The following is a 23,351-nucleotide window of genomic DNA, read 5'->3' as shown; positions in this document are numbered from 1 at the left end:
TCAAATGAAAATTCCAGATCCATAAGGATACCAACTAAGCAGAGAATTGCCTAATAGGATCTCCAGGAGAATGTCACAGATAGGTAGATGCCAAAGAGCCTGCATTGAGATAAATGTTCACCACCATTTCTCAGGTGGCCACCATGTGGAATAAACATTTGTGGGTGCTGTGTAGAGGTTGAATAGAAGGTTAAGCAGAGAAAGCCTGTCAGCACATATTTAAATATCATGATGGGTTGCTACCTGTCACCACTCTCATTGATGTTTCTTAAATAACACATCAAAATAGCTGATTGGCCATTGGTCTTGTGAAGCAACGTTCTGTATAAAGATGAAAACAGAAGTAAAAAAGCGATGAATTATGTTAGTAATATAATATTTGCGAATGACTCGTGGGTAGTACCAGATAAAATCCATAGTAGTTTGTCCTCTAATGGATAGAAGAAAGTAAAGTAATTATACGGTAAGACTATCACCTGATTGTATTCATCAGACCGTGCAGGGTGAAGTTAAATGAGGAAGATGACAAATTCGCGAAAGAAACGTCTATATTAAATGTGATATAACACTACTCACTGAAATCACGTCTGCATTAGCAAAGCGAAAGCAGCAAGAGGGTAATGCCTGCCTTCATCGACATTAAGAAAGAACGAGACTACTATAAAGCAAAGAGCAATACGATATACTTAGGAAAAGAAAAATATGAGGAATCAGTAAGACAGTATGCAGCCAGAATGCCAATGGTACCATTAGTAAATGAATTCCAATATGAATAACTGATGTGATTATTATCTTGACTCAAATCAATTAAACTCTAATTATTTAGTCTAACGTTCGAGCACTATATTAAAACGTTTATTGTCAGGAATGTATACATAAGTATTTATGAAACCCAAATCGCTCTCACAGAATAACAGGAAAAGAAACTACAATTATTTCCAAATCTGTGACGAATAAACAATTTATAATAAACCAAGGATATGGTATTTTGAGGATGCAAATACTCCATCTGCTCCTACTGAAACAAACACTGCAATGTCTAAATAAACTAGTTCACGAGTGAATTAATTCATCGATGGAAAACCTTGGAACATGTTGACTAACACCTGTCTTACAGTTAGTAATGTTTAACCTGATCTAGTAACGAAAACAGTGGTACTGTCTCCAGAGATGAAACAAGAATGTGAAGCAATACAAATAACAAATTTTCATATAATTCCAGCAAAATGAAAGGTTACCCTGGCAGTGAAATTTACGCACACAACATATTGTTTAGGTAACTGATATTAAAGAACGGCGTGTTTTGCGAACACATTTCACGTGGAGACTCACTTCAAACAGTTTCAAACTTAACGGAATTGAAAAAAATAAAATCCCTGTATACTGCAAGACAATTACAACTTCTAGAAATAAAAAAGGAAGGCAATTAATTACACTGCAAAGAACATAAATAATTATACCTTAGCCTCCTGGGAACAGCTTTAGGTCTCGTGACAAATGTGTGGTAGAAGTAAGTACAACATCCTGAAAGATTATTGATTGGAAGAACTCTCGCAATTTGAAGAATACGGATATCGTTATTAAAGCCATGAACACTACATCACAAATGTGAGTTGTATAAGTAGTACTTTCACACCAAATAACATTAACAGTAGCCATCTTACACAAAAAAGTCAGAAGTCTGATATTAAAACTTCATACGAAGAATTTGTTTGTTTGTTTGAAGTTAAGAACAAAGCTGCACAATGGCCTATTTGTGCTCTGCCCATCATGGATATCGAAACCAGGTTTCTTGGGTTGTAAGTATACAGACATATTGTTGTGCCACTAGAAAGCTCATACAAAGAGAGCTTACTATCATACACGAGTTTTATAAACGAACGCTCCATGCCACAGAATTAATGACTTATTCATTGAGTATACTACATCTTTTCCAGTTGGTATCGCGAATTAGACTAGATAAATAAAATTTTTCACAAGAACACTACTGAAAATGCAAACCCAATGCAACAAATTACCAGACAACTATCAGCTTCAAGTCTGTCTGAGGGGTTTCAGAGAAATAGAAGCTACGAGAGAGCAAGAATAATAGAATCAAATACTTATTCATAACCATCCTCTCTTGTTTATGACGAAAAGGATGCATCTCAAGATTTTTTTTCTATTTTATGGGACAGGAAAATGAATGCAGTCGCAAGGAATGCCTATCAATGCCTGATGATACTTTCAATGCTTTATCTAGATCAAAACAGTTTTCAACATTGTATTTGAAGAGTAAATATTGGCAGGTACAAATAGTGAAAAGACAGCCTTTACCCATGAAGATAAATTAAGTGCTATTTTCATTGAATTATATAACCGCTTCTGTTATATTTGAATGATGAATCGAGTGTGATCTCAATAATCATTTTATGATATATTCATCTACATTTATGACATAGTCACATATAGGAATACCTTCACCGTTGTCTGTAATGGTTTAAAAAAATTACTGATCAGTTATTCAAATGAACATTATTAAGATGAATCCCAAAAAGTGTGAATTGTTTGGTTGACAAATGAATTCCATAGACATAAGTAGTTAGTAAAGAAGAAGTGTCTGAGATCCAAAACCATTAAATCTGTCTGGAATTGAACCAAGATTAAATAACTTCTGTAAGGTAAGATGAGTTCTTGAACTGTACTCTCACTGTTGTCATTTTGTAAAGACACTTTATGACATGGCTTATCGTTTACATAAAATATTAGAAAAATAAACAAGGAAATATTGCGCAACATGGAAAGAACTAAAAATGTAATGGCTGGAACTCCTAAGATTTTCATTACTAACTTACTTTATTAAGAAAGGCTTATATCTCAATAAAGATGAAAGAGATGGTTCATACAGAACACAGTGTGGTTCTTCATAGCTACATAAAAGACTTGTCAGATTTCAAATGAGATTATACAACTGGAGAGAAATTTTAGTTTTTAGTTTGTACTTCCACAAAAGGATTTACTGCATCACCACTGAAGTATTACGTTGGAACACTGCCTGAGAAACATGCTGTCATCATGCTGCCATCATGTTTGGTCGCTTATTAGAAAGTCATAACGAGAATCTTGGTGGGTAATGTCACAGATGTCAAAAACTTTTTTCTAGCCAAGAAGCAGAAACATTAACAAGAGACCTTGAAAATGTTTATAATATATATATTAAGTAACTATGAATGTGACTAAAATCAGAAATGAACTAGTAACTAGCAATACATAACCCACAGGTAATACAGCAGCATCTCTGATACTTGGAATGTGGACTTTTTCTACTGTAGAACGTTACAAAGTAAAATGCATACATATTATATAGTAAGACTGAGAAACACTACTGATATTATACATAATTTTGCTTGAGAAAAACTTATATCAGCTAAAGAAAAGTTGAAAATTCGCTTGGATGTAAATAATGATAATACTGGATTTCATTACAGTGACATGGTATGGTTGTACAATCCACACTACAAGAGAAGGCTTTTACAAGGTTCGGTAAATGTTGGAAAGGATACTACACCGTGGACAAACAAAAAATAAAATACTTTATAGGATCCAAAAAGGCAGGCATTTACAGCCAAGAATCATCCACTCAGATCATATTTGGAACTGAATTAGTGAAATAATGGTTAGCTTTGGGGAATATATCTCAAAGATAAATCAATCTTCTCAAAGACCTGAGGTTCTTGTCAGCATCATTTCAAATATATTACGAATGATATAACCATCAATGAACTCCCTTAATAACCTACCTGATGACAACTTCTTCAGTGATAAGATAGCGTTACATAAAAACTTACAAGTGAAAGTAAAGAATGAAGTAATAATATGTCAGTCATATCATGTCTACTACATCCAGTGCCAGTGAGGCCTTTTCGTCAATAATAGGGCCAGCTACGGTACAGGTTCAATCATGGTAGAAAAGCTAATTATATAATCAATTCCCTAAATTAAAACTTTTTCAGTATGAGCTAGATTAACTATAGTAATGTAGGACCAACGACAATTTCATCTTCATATCATAAACTACAGAAACGAAAACCACAAAATGATTCTGTAAAAGACCAGTTTAAGTGACGCACAACTTATGCTGTTTTTAACCGTAGTTTTAGCATACCGATTTAAAGCAATAATTTATTTTGTTTTATAGTATTTATAGATTAAGATTTATCAAAAATAATCCCTACAAATTTATCACTGGCAATTAACATTCTTTTTAAGAGGCTTTCTATTTTTCTTAAAGTAAGAACAGTTGTGATTTTTAGATATATAGTGGTTTCCCACGAAATACACTAAACTGAGTATCTCTAGAGTCATATGGTTTTGCGCGCGGCTGTAAGTGAGGGCACTTGAGTTAGACTTCCTTTGATTAGGTGAGAAGTTTTGATGCATATTCAGCGTGTTTGATTTTCTTTCTGGACAACAATTGCTTCAGTATATCCAGTGATGGTTGTATGTTCCGCAATCCTGTATGTGTTGTTTTTCGAACATCAGATAATCAGTTGGGTATATTTTTGACACTATTATGTTTTTTAAAGAGATGCGCCACACTATCACTTCCTCTTCCTAAACATACACGTACTCTGAATATATGCGTTAATATTTTAACTGTTGACTTTGCTATAATGATGCTAGTAGCGTATACAACTCCTAAATCTCTCTTAGTGTTTAGATACAATTTTTGATGTACCTTTTATGTTTATGAGTGAAGGAGAAAGTTACATTGTATGAGAGAATTATGTGTTGGCCACTAAAATATTTTATGGTCAACAGTTGTTAAGGCAGTCCTGTTGTTGTGGGACTTAGACTATGCAGAAAGAATTGAAATTTATATCAATGACATTGGCTGTTTCGTTGTAATACTTTCTAAGGTGGCCTGACCTGGCCTGGTGGTTAGAGCGCTCGACTCGCAATCTATGAGTCGCTGTTCAACTATCCGGGGACCCGGCGTGGCCGGGTTGTTAGGGCGCTTGACTCGTAATCTGAGGGTTGCGGGTTCGAATCCCCGTCACAACAAACATGCTCGCCCTTTTAGCCGTAGGGGTGTTATAATGTGACGTTCAATCCCACTATTCGTTGGCAAAAGAGTAGTCCAAGAGTTGGCGGTGGGTGATGATGACTAGTTGTCTTCCTTCTAGTCTTATACTGCTAAATTAGGAACGACGAGTGCAAATAGTCCTCGTCTAGCTTTGCACGAAATTAAATAAATCAAATTTCCGTTTCCGAACACATTTCTCCTTTCAACTGTAGGCGTGTTTATTTATAATTTGACAGTCAATCTCACTATTCGTTATTAAAAGAACAGTCCAAAAGTTGGTGGTAGTTGACGTTGACCAAGTGTCTTCCCCCTTGTCTATAGCTACTGAATAGAGACGAATAGAGCAGATATAGCCCTTGTGTATGTTTACGCTAAATTCACAACTTTAAAATATGTTGTTTGTTTGTACAAAATATATGCTAAGTGCACAAACTTTGCCAAAGAAACTACAATTTAAGAAATGGTATCAGTAAACTGTTTGTCACGAGAAAATTGAAATTTGGTTAGAAGTTCGCAAGTGCAAATATGTGCAATTCTGTTGAAAGACGCTAATATAACTGTATTCAAGTCTGTGAAACTTATGCCAATACAAATATGTGCAATTTAGTTAAAAGTTACGCCAATAAACTGTGTGCAAGTCGGTTAAACGTACGCTAATGCATGCACAGTTTTGTTTAAATGCATACCAACGAAGCAAATCATGTTTCTATAGATAGTAGCTTCGACATTTCACAAGTTCTCTTCATCCCAACACAAATAATATGTGCAATTCCCTTAAAAGTACGCTAATGAAAGTATGTACAATTCCATAGTTATCAACAAAGTAAAATGTTGGCTTATTGAGATTAAGGACCGTTTAGGTACATTGTGTAAGTATATTTGCGTATAAACTTGAACGATAACTATGTAAGTCGTTATTAAGTTTGGTTTGGTTTTGAACTTCGCGCAAAGCAACTTGAGGGCTATCTGCGCGAGCCGTTCCTAGTTTAGCAGTATAAGACTAGATGAAAGGCAGCTAGTTATCACCACCCACTGCCAACTCTTGGGCTACTCTTTTACCAACGAATAGTAGGATTGATCGTTACATTATAATGCCCCACTGCCGAAAGGGCGAGCGTGTTTGGTGTGACGGGGATTCGAACCCGCGAGCTTCAGATTACGACTCGAGTGCCTTAACCACCTGGTCATGCCGGACCCGTTATAAAATTACTGGAAGACTATATATTACATTTACAGTCATGTAAAAAAATTCGGACACCCTATTAAAGCCTGTGTATTTTTGTAACATTTTTGGATATATAGATGTTTAATCTCAATTTTAACAATACTGAGAGATTACAGGAATATAACTAAACAATTAAAACTGATCTTTTGTAAATTAAAAAGATATTCTGTAAATGTAATTCTACAAAAATGCATATTCTAACTGAGGAAAAAGTTAAGGCACCCTATCCCCTAATAGCTAGTGTTACCCCCTTTGGCTGAAATAACTGCAGTGAGACGCTTCTTGTAGCCATCTACCAGTCTCTGACATCGGTCTGAAGAAAGTTTGTCCCATTCCTCAATGGAGAATTCTTTCAGCTGTGAGATGTTTGAGGGGTTTCTTGCATGTACAGCCCGTTTCAAGTCACCCCACAGCATCTCAATGGTATTAAATCTGGGTTTTGACTCGGCCATTCCAGGATTCCCCATTTCTTAGTTTTCAGCCAGTCCTTAGTCGATTTACTGGTATGTTTTGGGTCATTGTCATGTTGCAGGGTCCAGTTCCGCTTCACCTTTAATTTTCATATAGATGGTCTCACATGATCCTCAAGCACCCTCTGATACACAGTAGAATTCATGATGGATTCTATGATTGTGAGCTTTCCAAGTCCTGCTGCAGCAAAGCAGCCCCAAACTATGATACTTCCACCTCCATGCTTCACAGTTGGTATGAGGTTCTTTTCCTGAAATGCTGTATTTGATTTACGCTAAACATGTCCTCTGTTCTGGTGTCCAAATAATGCAATTTTGGACTCACCTGTTCAAAGAACATTATTCCAGAAGTCCTGGTCTTTGTCTATATTCTCTCTGGCAGAGAAACAATGTTCTAATTATGTGCACCTGGTGTGATACACCTGTGTGTGAGTTGAGCCATTTTAAGTAGGAATAAGTGTGGGGCTGTCCTAACTTTTTCCTCAGTTAGAATACGCATTTTTGTAGAATTACATTTTAGAGAAGATCTTGAAAAGTCTTTTCTTCAGTTTTAATTGTTAAGTTATATTACTTTAATTTTTCAGTATTGTTAAAATTGAGATTAAATATCTATATATCCAAAAATGTTACAAAAATACACAGGCTTTCATAGGATGTCCTAATTTTTTCACGTGACTGTATGTGTTAACATTAGCAATATATATATATATAGAGAGAGAGAGAGAGAGTATACAACATTTCATCAGTTTACATAATCTTGAATGAGGGAAATAATTTAAGGCAGAAATTCTGAATAGTTTATGTTTTTTATTCTAAGTTAATTGGAGTTGAATAGTTATTGGTAATGTTTGTTAAATATAGGAAAGACGAGTTAATCATAAGCCAAATAAGAGTGCAAGGTAACGTACAGTTGAATAAGCTGGTGTGATTAATTATGTTACACAAATGTTGGATATGTTACAGACACAACATTTGTTTCGTTTATACACTGTATAAAATACCAAGGTGCGAATAAAAATCTAGTCTGGGCATCAAAAATCACAAGAACTGTTTATGAATTATATCGATGACATCGGCTATTCGTTGCAATACTTTGTAAGATTTTTAATTGTAGATTTACATATCACCTAACCTGGTGGTTAGAGTTCTTGACTCGCAATCTGAGCCGTAATCACCAAAAATAGAGGTGTTTATAACGTGATGATCAGGCTCACTATTCGTTGGTAAAAAAATAGCCTAAGAGTTGGCGGTGGGTAGTGTCTAGTTGCCATCCCTCTTGTTTATCGCTGCTAAATTTACAACAACAGCAAGATAAACTTCCACCGTAACAAAAAATTATAAAAACTTCTTACTTAATATTCCTTTAAATGTCCGGTGTGTCCTGCGGCCAGAAGAACCTACCAATTAACAGGAGTGACACTTTTGCAATTTTTTTCTTTCTGTAGCTCGGACTGTATTGTCCAAACTATCACATATCTTTAGTGAATTTGTTCTACTAGACCCTTACTTCACATACCAGACTTCAAGGCAATCCACTTAGAAACACAAGATATATAAGCTCCAATTTTGACTGAATTGTTTGTCCTATTTTCCTTTCTTCGCGCCAAAACTACGGAAATTTTATTTAATAGAAAAACCCATCTCACTTACGTGAATTTTTTTTCAAATTTGGTGCAATGATAAATCTTTATCACCTTAAACTAAGATGTCCAGTTTATTCTAAATGTAAGCCACATGTGCCAAGTCTTTAATAAAAATCACTTAATTTTTACCAAGCTTTTTGCGCAAACAGTCACGTGAGCTATCGGTCTGAAACTTTTACTGCAGCTTTACCTAAGAGTAATGACTGATCTTTTTTTTTTCAAATTAAAAACGGATGATTTAGAGCAGCAAAACTATATGGTTAAATCACGTACAGATTGTAAGTATTGGTTGGAACAAACAAATCAGATTAGCAGTTTCTAGCTCATGTTTTACGTACTAAATCATAATGCCATGTAATTTTTAAAATTTGGTTCGTTCTACAAAGTATAAGTTCGTTCTGAATAACAGTTGAGATCTTAAAGTTAATGTTGTTTATCATCTAGCGTCACTTTTTTACTTGCTGTGATTTGTTGCTACGTCGTGATATCTAATAAAAAACACTTCAGGTGCGAAATAAAGGTGAGCACAAAAGTACAAAGCGTGCGACTTAAAGAAATAAAAACAAACCTAACGACAAAACTTGTAACTACACTTATAAGAACTTAACAGCAAATATTCACTAATTAGTTATCTAGGTCTCATATTTTGTGTTATCCACCATCTTTCCTCAAGTTTTCTCATTAGACGGAGTTGTCCAACCATACTGCGTTAAAGGAATTTTGATATTTGGAAAGGTTGTTGTTGTTGTTTTGAATTAAGCACAAAGCTACACAATGGGCTATCTGGGCTCTGCCCACAACGGGTATCGAAACCCGGTTTTTAACGTTGTAAGTCCACAGACATACCGCTGAGCCACTGGGGGGCTATTTGGAAAGAAGCACAAATAACAAACAAATGCAAAGCTAATTACTAAGGTAGATGAGAAACTCAGTTATATAACACCATTCTTTTATCTGGATGCTCTTGTGTTTTTAAATACGGTTTGTTTTTAGTAAGTGCGAGTAACGCTTCAATTTAAAACAATTTTCCTCAACACTTTGACTCTAGAAACTTTCAATTTCAGAACTGAGATTCTAAAGCTAAAGACTGGCATAAGTTTAAAATAAAACTAGAAAGCTTAAAGCTTAACATATGTTTATTAATGCCTAGAAATTTTATTTTTTGAGCTTTTCTATAAACCTTGCGACTTGTAGAATCTCCTTGTTTTATGATGTGGCTATATAGTGCTGTTAAAGTGTCAGTTTAACACAGAATAATGATGCAGCTACTGTATTTCTCAGAGTCGGAGAAAAGTCTCTGGTGGGACTGAAATGAGGAATAAATGTCAAAAAGACAAAGAGTATGTTGTTCTATAAGACCACCTTCTGTTGTGTATATATGTACCAGTACTTATCTCTGTACATTTCTGAAATACGTTAAAACATTCAACATGCCAAGATTTACAGCTCAAAACAAACGCAACATGTACACGTTCATGTCAACTGGTTATACTCTGTGGTGGGTATACGTGTACATCAAGTATTTATATCAGTGCTGAAACTGATTTACTTCATCATCTGGAACACTTTCTCTTATTTGTTTCTTAAGAATACATATCATAGAGTTGGTAGACTCCATATGTAAAAATGACCAATACACTCATTAGACACAACATAAACATGTACATTAAAAATCAACAATGGCAGACAAGCGTACTTTAAAAAATTACTGTCACTCCCTTTCATTTGTTTCTCTACCCAACAAGCCCCAAAATAAGGATAAGATAGCAAACCAAAAAGTGACCAACCCACCACACTGTGCATCTTTTTTTCTTGTTTCATCGAGATAACTCTACAACTATGATGAATTTCAACCGAATGGATAGCAACTGCCTGTTGTAGAAACAAAAATGTAGACGACGACGTTTCTGAAGCCTTCCGCCTTTCCTCTGAAGAAAACTCTACAACTAGTTTATCACTAATGTCAGTTTAAACCTAAATCCACTTTTTGTGTTTCTGAGCAGTGCGCAATGTTATTGCTTGATTGTGATAACTAAAAATAATTTATAGAAAAAAAAATTCTAGTTTAAACGACACTATCAGCACTTCTTCTGGTGTTCTTTTACAAAGCTTAAGTACAGGGTGAAAAACGAATTACCAACCAATAACAGATAAACATTAGATGACTTTAGCGTGTAGAGTACTCAGTGTTTTGTATACTATACAATCAGTGCCATTAGGGAGCCAACTCCAATATTTTGTATGAAATGAAGGAGTGGAAAAAAATCAATACACATAATATTACATTTTATTACACAGATTCATAGAATACACTAACTTTCAGTCAGAGGTAAACGCTACAAAACAAGTAACAAAAATGTAATATATATATATATAATGATGTAGGGATGGCAGTGTCAAAAACGAATGCACACAACAATATATGGCTGATATAGCTCCACATAGATCACTCCTACATGACTTTCAACATTAACATTTAAAAATAATAGAATTTTAACTGCAAAATGCTTACTTGACTTTAATATCACCATAGTTGAAAGTTATATGTTCCTGACAGTTGGTATGCAGGTTGTTTATAATAATATCACAGCCATGTCAGGGTAGACATCGGTGTAGTGTAACTAACATCCTAGACGTTACATACAATGGAAAGTGAAATTGATTCAAAATATACCTTAACTATTCAGACTAACACTACGGATTTACCGACCTCGTAACCAGATTGTACTCACGAATTTTAGAATTTAGCATCACGTTCTAATGTAGAGATGATCTGTATAGCTGTATCGTCCGTATATTTTTCTTCGCATTCTTTTGACACTGCCATCTCTAGATCATTTTACATTTTACATTTATATGTGTACTTTTATACGTGTCTTTTTTGTGCCCAACGTTATCGTTATTTCAAAACAAAAAATGTCATAAGATCATGAGCAAATTATATGTCAAATAAAAGAAATGTCTAATAAATGAACTGGAGAGATTCACGACAGAGATAAGAATGGCATACCAAGTAATAAATGGATGAATCTAGGGCAAAGAAAGACGGATTATAGAAAATTAGAGATGAAATAAAAGAAAAATGCAGTTACAAATAAAGGTATAAGAAGAAAGAGAATTGAATATGTGGATAATAAATAAAAAGGATAAAGGAAAAAAACTGAATGTAAAATAGAACAAAAATGGTTACAATAACGAAAATGATGGCTTAGATGTTATTTACATGGATCTTTTCATGTTAACAACCAATTAAAAATAATATATAACATTATAAAATAATATAAACATCTTACTAGTATTTTGACTGACAGCCTATGTTAGAGATAACCCAATAATCCCAGTAGAACATTTACTGTTACGTTTCCCTGCGAATAGGATTTGAATTATGGTTGAATCCGTTTAAATATTCCCGTAGGCTGCAAGTAGCCACACCGAAAAAAAGGCAATGTTGAATGAGGAATCTTAAATGTGTGATGTTGTTCTTAGTGGAATGAAAAAAAAAAAAACAGCTACGTAGCTTATCTAATAGTACTCTTCTAGCCTTTAAACCGCATCACTTCTCATCCATCTCTGTTATCACTCCCAAAGCTGTCAGCGACAGTGCTAAGACTAACGACTATGACACTTGGAACACGAACGGATATTGCATGACTTTCCCGAAACTTTATTTTTGGGTCGGGATGAAATACGAATAGGAAACAGAATGACATTTTTTCCTCCGGTAGTAGACTGGAGAGTTAGAGCCATATGGAACACGTTTCGAAACTGCAAAGATCTATGACTTTGTAGTTTTATTTTCAGGGTGTTCTCCCGGTGGGACAGCAATATGTTTCTGGGCTTCTAAAGCTAAAATCCGGAGTTCGATTCCTGGTGGTGGACACAGCAAGATAGCCCAAATTGGCTTTGCTCTACAGGAAAAACAAACGCGCTTTTCTAGGGTTTAGAATAACACCGTTATTTGTGAACATGATATTAGAAACGAAATAAAAGTGTATGATTTCACCAAGAATTCAGTCTCTAGTCATAAGCAGTTGTTATTGAAGAGGAAAATTCGCCATAATAAACGACTGTAAAAAAACAAAAGACCAGTTAATTAATATACTTCACAATACCAATAAGCCTAAAACCATGGAAGACAGAGAAAGAAGATATGACTGTTGTAATTACACTTAATTCTCATTCAAAATCTACATGGAAATAATCAGCAGGTATATTGAGATAAATGGCTCAGCTGCATTTTAGTGGTTCTCGTGTTGTTGTTGTTTGCTAAAAGAAAAGTCTGTTTATTAACATTCTTTCAAAATCGTTAAGCAAACAAACATAAAAAAAATCCGACATTATCGAATAACAGAGAGAATACTGGACGCGTGTAATAGGATGGAGAAACGTGCTTCCATTCTCATGAAAAACATAATTACAAAAGTTTTGGGTTACTTTTATAAGCGTTTACAGATTAGAACGAGTTTCTACAGTATAATAAACTTTTTTTTTTTCCAGTACCTCGCAAAACAAACTCTTCAGAGATTTAAAAGACACCAAAAATTAATTATTTTAAATTAACGCTAAATTTTGTGTTTACTTTGTTATTGGGGAAGGGGTTAAAAGAAAATAATTATAGTGAAACAGCCATGATTTCAACAATATTTAGTAAATCTCATCAGGAAGAAAACCCATGTCGGTTTTTTTTTTTTTTCTTAAACCACGGAGAGTTTTATTTAACTTCTAACTCAAAGGTAACTTGCTCACTCTTTGCTGTTTGGTACCTGTTTCTTATTTGGGTAAATTACAGCCATAAAGTACTGATAAAGTTAATTAGTTTTGTAGTAGAAGCTATAAAATATTTTCACATTTGTGATAGTGATTTACGATGTAAGCTGACCAAGAGATATTAAACTTAATATTAATTCCTTAAACAAAATATATTGTTAAAACGTTTACGGGTGAACTGGTTCAAATAAGGCACTACCGTAGTACGTTTACTTGAAGATTCTTCTTCAAGAGGACTTGGCCTTAGTAACGATCTTTGAATAATTTGAGTGTACAACTGTTGCATTTAACTGTGAACAACGTAGTTACATTTAAGACAAGTTGACTGTATTTACCTAAATATAAACAAGTCTCTTATTTCTATGGTTACATTTAAGACAATTTAACTTATTTACCTAAATATAAACAAGTCTCTTATTTCTATGGTTACATTTAACACAATTTAACTTATTTACCTAAATATAAAGAAGTCTCTTATTTCTATGGTTACATTTAAGACAATTTAACTGTCTATACCTAAATACAAACAAATCTCTTATTTCTATGGTTACATTTAAGACAATTTAACTGCATTTACCTAGATATAAACAAGTCTCTCATTTCTATGGTTACATTTAAGACAATTTAACTGTATTTACCTAAATATAAACAAGTCTCTTATTTCTATGGTTACATTTAAGACAATTTAACTTATTTACCTAAATATAAACAAGTCTCTTATTTCTATGGTTACATTTAACACAATTTAACTTATTTACCTAAATATAAAGAAGTCTCTTATTTCTATGGTTACATTTAAGACAATTTAACTGTCTATACCTAAATACAAACAAATCTCTTATTTCTATGGTTACATTTAAGACAATTTAACTGCATTTACCTAGATATAAACAAGTCTCTCATTTCTATGGTTACATTTAAGACAATTTAACTGTATTTACCTAAATATAAACAAGTCTCTTATTTCTATGGTTACATTTAAGATAACCTGTCTTGATGCAAATATCTAAATTCTCTTTTTTCAATGATAATGATAAGACACTAACAGATGATATTGAAATGTAAAAATTTTATAATTATGGTTGGTAGAGTCTATGAAATTTAACAGGCTTTATACAAATGTGTGTGTTTATAGCAAAACCAAACTGAGGTATCTGCTTTGTCTGCGGAAGGGAATCTAACCCTTACTTTAGCTTCGTAAATTCGTAGGCTTTCCGCTATCCCACTGGGAAGGGTGTGTGTGCATTTGTGTACAAATATTAATTAATAAGTCTCCAAATGTTGTTGGGAAGAAAAAATTGAGTATTTTTATATAAATATTACCTCTTTCTTCATCTGATAGAACTAAAACACATCTTTAATTGCCTTTGTACAAATATAAACACGTGCCTTACTTTGGTACGTGAATATTAAACAAAAATAAACTTCGTTTTACATGTATAAAAAAGGTCTCTTATTCCGGGTGTTAAAATTAATATTACGTAACCACCTTTTTTCAAATACAAACACCAATAACCAAGTCTTAATTTTATGTTCTTTGAATTTAAGTTTAGTTTATAAATAGAAAACTTTCTTTATGTTATTGTTTGCTTCTGTCTACAGGAAGGATTTTAAACCGTCCTCTATATTTATGTTCATTGCGTTATTTACATTCAGTGTATATTTCTTAACACTGAAGATGACGTAGTGGTGGAATCAATACAACCTAAAACATTTTCTATATCAGACATTTATGATGATAGATATAATGTTTTTAAATTCACAAAATATTGTAATCTACATACAGACTTAAATATGCTTTTAAACTCCACTGATTTTTTAATAGAATGGCTTTTTTTTACAGTGCATGCGACGAGAAAAGTAGTTTTGTATGTTCGTTCATTTTTTAAAAAGACAATGGCACATAAGTGTCAAAAGTAAAAAAATAACCCTATAAAAATCTTCTTGTGAAAAGTTTATATTTAAATTTACTATTGTATTGAGAATAATGATGGCTAAGAATGAAAGTTATTAGTTACGTTGATGTTCAACAGCGAATTTAATATATGAAAAACTTTTAATACGTTAGTTACTCTAAAGATAAAGAAGGTGCCCTCTTTAAATGTTCTTCAGTATAAAGATTAGACTGTGAACGATTTTCATCTAACCAGTTTTTATTCAAGGCATACGAACAAAGTAGTGAATGATGGAATTAATCGAGATCCCAAAGTGAAACTTTTAAGATATTCAAAGCATATTAGTATTAAATATACGAAAATGTTTCTGTTTTAAGAGAGTCTTGATTTAAACAGTTTATGCAGCATGAATATAAAACTTTGTTATTTTTAGAAATAATAGTTTATCGCAAGCTTGTTTAATCTTTTAAGAATCATACGTTGTGTAGTTTAATAGAAATAAATGGTGACTGCTATGTTATTTTATTAGAATCTTCTGTTATTAGAATCTTCTGTGTTTTTCTCTTTGTTTTAATTGAGTATTACTGCATCATTATATCTAGTCATGTGTGGAACGCTCTAGGTCTCTATTAAGCGTCGAAAGTGTAGTTTTATAAATAGATCTAGTTATTATAAGTTTTACCATAAAGATCGCATAGCGATGATTTTAATGACATTATCACAGATTATATGGCAATAACAGAGCAGAGAAAAATAATTTGTCTTGTCAATTGTGTTTCTAAAGTAATTAAACCAGTCTATGTTAACTTTGACGAAAAAGAGTCAATTATTTAAAGCTCTGGATACAACTGTCCAACGAACACTTGTATATATGTCTGACCTGTTGAATACATTGTTGCAAAAAAGTGGACTGTAAACTGTTTGTGTATTTTTCAAATTTATCGCCAACAAGTCACCTACTGCAAAGAATTCGGCCCAAACCTGACAATGAGAATCTTGGAGAGAAAATATCAAAAGTATACAAAACATTTGTTTAGTAAGAATCATTCAATTATTGTTATTGGTACATAAAAGTTTAGTGCATAAATTTTTGGTTTCTTCTTGTGATATTTTGGTATAAAGGTGTGTATGTGTGTGTATTTTCTTAGAACAAAGCCACATCGGTCTATTTGCTGTGTCCACCAAGGGGAGTCAAACTCCTAATTTTATGGTTGTAAATCCGAAGACTTGACACTGTCACAGTGGGGGACTGTTATACGAGTTAAGTCGTACAGTGACTTTTTATCAAAACTAACACAATGAATTCTTTTCTTAAAACTCAATTTTTAATTTCTCGAAAAGCATCAAAACTGTTTCATATGGCACGTTCATTAGTAATTAAATATTCTAACAGTTTAACCAGAAACCTATCTAGATCGTGCTAATACGAAATAGTACAAGTCTAAAAGATATCTCCACGGATTATAGGAACTCCAAACATCATACGTGAATGATAATCAATTGGATTTATTTTATAGTATTCATTGTCTATCGAAAGATTATTCTTTTTTTTAATTCTAATAAGTGTCTTTATAACTGACTTTTCCTGGTTTTATAAATGTAGTACTATCATTAAAGATTTATTCAAGTTTCCTAACATAATCAAATTTATTTACAATAATCGCACTATTTCCTTTATCAGGTTTTACAATGAATAAACTTTTATTAGTACTTTTTTTAATGATAATTGCTCATTGTTTATATTCGTATATCTTCTTTCAAAGTCGCACTCAATAAAGAATGTTAAAGCAATAGCATTTATTTCAATTCTTAATGTATTAAAATACTAATCACTTTTCTGCCATTGTGTTTATTTAGATAATGGCTGCAGCAACTGCTCAAAATTCAATCCATGAATCGAATATTTAAAACTGTTTAGTGAAATGGCAATAACTCACTTTTATGCCACTTAAACCATAACTGAAGAAGTTAAAAATTAATTGATCAAGAAATTCTAGTCATCATTTCAAATCTCTGTTAAATTTTCTTATCTAGTTACATTTTCAAAAATTTTATTATCATATGTATTTGTCCAGTTAATCAAATTATCATAATTTAATTCACTAGATTTTTTACCCAACGATAATAGACTTACTTTTAATTACCCTACCAGTTTTTATTGTTTTCAAATTTTCTTTAAATTGGAAATTATTTCTGTAAAAAATAAAATTGTGATTATGGGTTACGGAAAATATAAACTCAACTATTTCTTTTTATAATACTTAAAGCGTAACTTTTCCGTTTTCCAGAACACAAATAGTGAGGAACGATTATACCTACTAATGATCAAAATAATATTCGCCTTATGTTATGATTGTTTTTTTTTTTTTAATTTTGTTCAAAGCTGCACAAGGGCTATCTGCGCTAGCCGTTCCCAATTTATCAGTGTAAGACTAGATGGAAAGTAGCTAGTCATCACCACCCACCGCCAATTCTTGGGCTTTTCTTTTACCAACGAATAGTGGGGTTGACCGTAACATTATAACGCCTCTACGGCTAAAAGGGGCGAGCGTGTTTGGGGATTCGAACCTTCAGATTACGAGTCAAACGCTTTAACCCACCTGGCCACGCCGGGCCGTTTATGTTATGGAAGTCTGATAATTCGTATTAACGCCATGCTTTAAACCTTTAACCATGGGACTAATAACCTACAAAAATAAAATGCATTTTAACTACTAACTGTATTTTAACGGACCCACTTTGGTGAGAAATTTAAAAGCAATAGTTTAATGTTGAAGTGAGGAACACCGAATGCTCCAATTCTAGTCTGTGATAAAGAACAAAGTGCTTAATAAGAATGTACAAAACAAAGGACAAACTAAACCATGAACCAACTCATGTACTTAGATCAGCTGAAATAACCTCAGCTATTTGAAGCTGGTTTACCCAGCCTATTTTTTTTTTAAGTTAAGGACCAGAAACGCAAACGAGAAAATTATGTAAATCACCAAAACACGATAGATATACTTCATTACTACAACTTATAAAAACAAACCTTTCATTTTATAGCATCACCTAAACAAAGTGCACAGCCACTTACTAATTAATACATCATAAGTTTAATACTTTCATTGATTTCAACTTAACTTAAACATATAAAACAAATCCCTAAAGTCGTTGGGAAATTATGGAAAATTTAAGGGTCTCTATGCTAATGTAAAAAAGTCGTTTGGTAGAATTAAGACATTTGAATCATCTTTATACAAATATAAACACGTCTTTTACTACAACCGGTAGAGTTAAGCCAATTTATCGTTATGGACTAAATATATTAAAAGTCCGTTACTTCTGTTTATAGATTATGTTTATAGAAAAATCGGTAAAACTTATGCCAACATAAACAAATGTCTGATATTAGGATAGAAACAGTTGTCTTTGTACAAACATATTTTTCTTACTTGGTTTGGTAGATTTAAGAATTTCTAATAATCTTTGTTTAAGTATAAACATGTTTCATACTTCGTTAGGAAGGTTATAGAAACTTTTTTACTCAGATATAAACAAGTCTTTTAATTTGGTTGATAAAATCAAGACAGTTTAACCATATCTATTCAAATGTTTACAAGTCTTCGTTTAGAAAATCCCTTCAGTGGCACAGCGGTATGTCTGCAGATTTACAGCGCTAAAAAAAAAACGTGTTTCAATACCCGTGGTGGGCAGAGCAAAGACAGCCAATTGTGTGGCTTTGTGCACACAGCAATAATCGTTTAGTAAACTTCAGATAATGTATACTTTGTTTGGTAGTAGAAGACAACTTATCGAACTTTATGTAAACGACATCCAAGTCTCTCCCTCATTCATGTTTTTCCTCTTCTATTGTCTTAGCTGTATTGCCTTTTCACATTTATTCGTTAAGTCTCGTTATTCATATTTTAATTTCTACCAACTCCAAGTCTCGTGTAACTAAGCCTAGGCTTTTTTTTTTTCATTTACATTCTGTTCTCTTGCATCTTCTCTATTCTCTGTCCTTCGTTTTTAATAGTTGTAATCCTAATTTACTGCTCTTCTGACTCTTAAGTTACCTTTCTTTTCATTTTTTCTCTCACATTATTCTTTTTTTCAGGTACTTCCTTTTAACTCTTCATAACATCTCTCATTTCCTTCCTGGTTTCTCTTCATTAAATTCGACTTTCATTTTTTTATTCTGCCCTTATTTTACTCACTCTCAATTCTTTTTCTCCTTGGACCTGTTTTAGCTACTTTTATCTTAGTTTCATGCTGTATTTTGTTTTCGTTTTAAGATTTTTGCCTGTTTTAACCTTTCTAACCTGTATTTCTTCCTTACTTCCTTGCCCGTTTTTTTTACTTTGCTTCCTACTAGTTTCTTCCTTTAGTTGATCATTTCTATATTTCCTATACGTGTTCTGATCTTTCTTTTCGGTTCACTCTTAATGATTTTATTTTGGCCACTTTTATATCTTTCTTTATTTTAGTTATTTCTTGCATTATGATCATTTAAATTTCCTTCTTTCAATCTCCTACCTTTCCCCCAGTTGTTTACAGTTTTCTTAGATATATATATATACATATGTACCTTTATTGTCAGGGGTTCGCTGTTATCTGAAAATTCCATACCTACATGTTTCTTTTTTTCTACTGTAGTTTATTGTTTGTACATTTTTCCTCCAGATTACTTTACGCTTGTCGCCTACGCTTATCTTTACGGTCCTTTTCTGTCCTTTCTTTTCACCATCTAAACCTGTCATTCACACGTCTAGACTTATGTTACCTCCTCTTTTCACCTTCTATAATTATCAGCTATAAGTTATACACTTCACTTTTATCAATTTATTTAAAGTACATCTTATTTTCATTAATTTCTATCTTATTAGTTTTAACTGCAAACCATTTCCTTTACTTACTGTTTCGTTTTATCAGTTCCATTCAAACTGATTTGTCTCCCATCTTACTATTTTCACTAATTTGCTTAAGCAAATTATTTGAATTATTCCCTGTACTTCTGTTATTTAATGTTTTTGCTATTTCTAAAACATGATGCAGATGCAAATATTTATCCATTAGTAGCCACATTTCAACAGAACCTGTTAGTTTTCGAAACCCATACACCTATATAAAAATCCCAAAGATAAACTAGAAGTTGAGGTTTATATTGATTACATAATCAACTTATTATCCTTCAGTTCCACTTGCACAAGTTATTAAGGTCATTCGATATTTAAATTTATGCTTTTAAGGGTAATATTGTATTTCGATGCCAATTTATCTGTTACTAAAAACCACTTTTCTCTTTCAATTTTCACGAAGACTTTCATGCTTTCGAGCTCTAAAAAAAAAAAAAAAAAAAAAGAAGAAGCCCGGCATGGCCAGGTGGATTAAAGCATTCGACTCATAATCTGAGGGTTACGGGTTCGAATCCCGGTCGCACCAAACATGCTCGCCCTTTCAGGCATGGGAGCGTTATAATGTGACGATCAATCCTACTATTCGGTGGTGAAAGAGTAGCCCAAGAGATGGCGATGGGTGGTGATGACTAGGTGCCTTCCCTCTAGTCTTACACTGCTAATTTAGGGACGGCTAGCGCAGATAGCCCTCGAATAGTTTTGCGCGAAATTCAAAAACAAACAAAAGCTCTAAAAATGCTACTTATGCCAACTTTCCTACGCTCAAAATTAAATTTATTGATGTAAATATACTAGATTTCCACAATTTTGAAATTACATAGCTTTAATCATGTATAATAAATGGCAACATTTTGTTGTAGTCCATGGTCTTTAAACTTGGTATTTCTAGAAACACTGTTTATTGTAAAGGCAGTTTAATATAACGTGATGTGCATGACTTTAATGTCTAGTACTTTCTCGAAGTTTAGGAAACAAACTGAGCCATATATACACCCACACACACGACACGTTAAGCTAAAGTTAGTTATCGTAGAGTAAATGAAACAGAGCTATTGATTTTGTTTGTATGATAGTTAATGAGTTATTGGTGCATAATTTAAACAATAAGTCTGTAATTGTCAGTCAGCTACTTATCCCAAAGCTGTAAGTATCGTGCTTGCTTTAATGTAGAAACCAAAATAAGAAGTACACAAGCAAATGAAATTTCTACTTAGACGTAGCTGATCTGTAAATTTAAGGTCGACCATCGTTCACCGTTCGTTAAGTGGAAATAGAAGAAATAATACATTCCTGTTACGTTACTTACGTGTTAAAAGTTTAAAATGCAGAAAGTTTATATGAAACTGCCACTTAATGTTTCACTTTGTGTATTGACACTTTTGTAATTACTCGTATTACTTGCTTCAATTTTTTTTTTTTTCCATTTTGCTGTATTTCATTTTTATGTTCAATTTACTTACTTGGGAACCATACAGTGTATTTACTTAATAGCGAACTGCCTTTTAGTATACTTTACTGACCTGTGTTGTGTGCCCTTTCCAATTGTATGTCTTCTTAGCTTGAGACTTACATTTAGCAAGCATTTTTTAATCATTTCTATATGCCAACAGCACTACCATTTAAACCCCTTTACAACAGGTACTTACAATATATGACCAAAGCCGTACCAAATATCTGTGAAGATTGTATCTCAGAACGGCTGGTATGGGTATTCTAGAACGTTGTTCTCTGTTTTATTAGTAAAAGTGTTGATACCTATACCAGCGTTCTGAGATATATTTTTATTTCAAGTGAGCTTCTCGTCATCGAGGTTTGTGAAGATCGTAAGTTTATAATTAGTGTGTAATTGTTATTATATTTTGTAGAAATTTATCACTTTTGGAAACATTTCTCAAAGCTACATGTGAGGTATAGCTCAAGTTAAAATATTAGTGGAAATTAGATATATTGTAAATACTGTCTTAATTATTAACTTATTGTTCTCAAATAGGATATAAACTTGTTTTGGAAACCTAATACGTGTTGGTTACAAAATTTTCATTGATCATTTTTCCTGATTACATTGACTGACTTCATTGTAACTTAGAAATCAAGGTTTAATAAAGTTAATTAACCTAAAGCAGCAACAATTCTATTTTGTATAATATTTAGGTGAAAAGATAAAGTCGATGAGTGTTATTTTTATCTGGATCTTTGTGTGGATTGAGCTTTCCCAAAATATCTAGGTTAACAATAAAACCTATAACAAACACATTTTTAGAACAGCATAAACACGTTTAGGAACGAAACGAATACTTTCAAAATATTTTAGGATATCAGTATATATTAATTTGTAAAATAAATTTATGCTGTAAAAACACTTAATTCGGAAAATTATTTTTACCACATTTCTACGATCTTATAAGATTTTGGCCCATAATGGCCAGGTGGTTTAGGCACCCGACTCGTAATCTGAGGGCTGCAGGCTCGAATTCCCGTCACGGCAAACAAACTCGCCCTTTCAGTCGTGGGGGCGTTATAAAGTCACTATCAATTCTACTATTCGTTGGTAAAAGAGTATCCCAAGAGTTGGCGGTGGGTGGTGATAACTAGCTGCTTTCCCTCTGGTCTTAAACTACTAAATTAGGGACGGCTAACGCAGATAGGCCTCTTGTAGCTTTGCGCAAAATTCTAAACAAACCAAATCTTTTCTTGTTCCTCAATATACAGTATCAGCAGGAAAATCATACGAGATTATCCATACAAATTCTATAATGATGAAACTACTTCTCTTTTGCTTGTATGTAACTCACTAACATATTGCAATAAAAGCTATTTAATTTCAAGAAACAAATCAGTTTCATGTTAAATATACAGACAATTTAGACATATATGATAATCACTTTCAAATATTTTAAAATTAAAAACGTTGTATTATAAGCTGAAATTGGCTCACCATAAACACAAGGACCATCAGAATTATATTACAAAGTTCTGACGACTCTTTTTAACCATACCACGACAAGGAAGATTTTAAAGTAGCACTTACAACAACTTTGTACAAGATAGCTCTGAAATAAACGAGTTATTCAACGTTTGACTGGAATTAGCTATCACAGTGCAATGTTAGAATCCCCCAGTGGCACAGCGGTATATCTGCGGACTTACATTGTTTTAAACCGGATTTCGAAATCCGTGGTGGGCAGAGCACAGACAGATGATTGTGTAGCTTTGTGTTTAACTTCAAACAAACAAATAAAGCCATGTTTAAAAATCCTTATTGCCGAAAGTAAGTTTCCAAAATATTCTAAAATGTAATTTATTTAAGTTAGATAACTTATGAATGTCGCAGAACAAATAGCAAAAATAAATGATTGAGTCGAAAATTCAGATATGATTGTGTTAT

At 32.9% G+C, this 23,351-nt stretch overlaps 1 long non-coding RNA gene across 1 annotated transcript in view; it reads right to left on the bottom strand.

The window, feature by feature from the left end:
• Window positions 1-10,789: 10,789 nt before the first annotated feature.
• LOC143258275 (uncharacterized) overlaps window positions 10,790-23,351 on the bottom strand; it is a 61,083-nt gene continuing 48,521 nt past the window's right edge. Inside the window, exon 3 of the long non-coding RNA XR_013032249.1 lies at window positions 10,790-12,470. This is a non-coding gene — a long non-coding RNA (uncharacterized LOC143258275). The remainder of the gene's footprint in view (window positions 12,471-23,351) is intronic.

This window comes from Tachypleus tridentatus, chromosome 7 (assembly GCF_004210375.1).
Source record: "Tachypleus tridentatus isolate NWPU-2018 chromosome 7, ASM421037v1, whole genome shotgun sequence".
Taxonomy (NCBI): Eukaryota; Metazoa; Arthropoda; class Merostomata; order Xiphosura; family Limulidae; genus Tachypleus; species Tachypleus tridentatus.
Note: the sequence above shows the minus strand (reverse complement) of the source record. Positions and strands in the feature narration are given on the sequence as shown.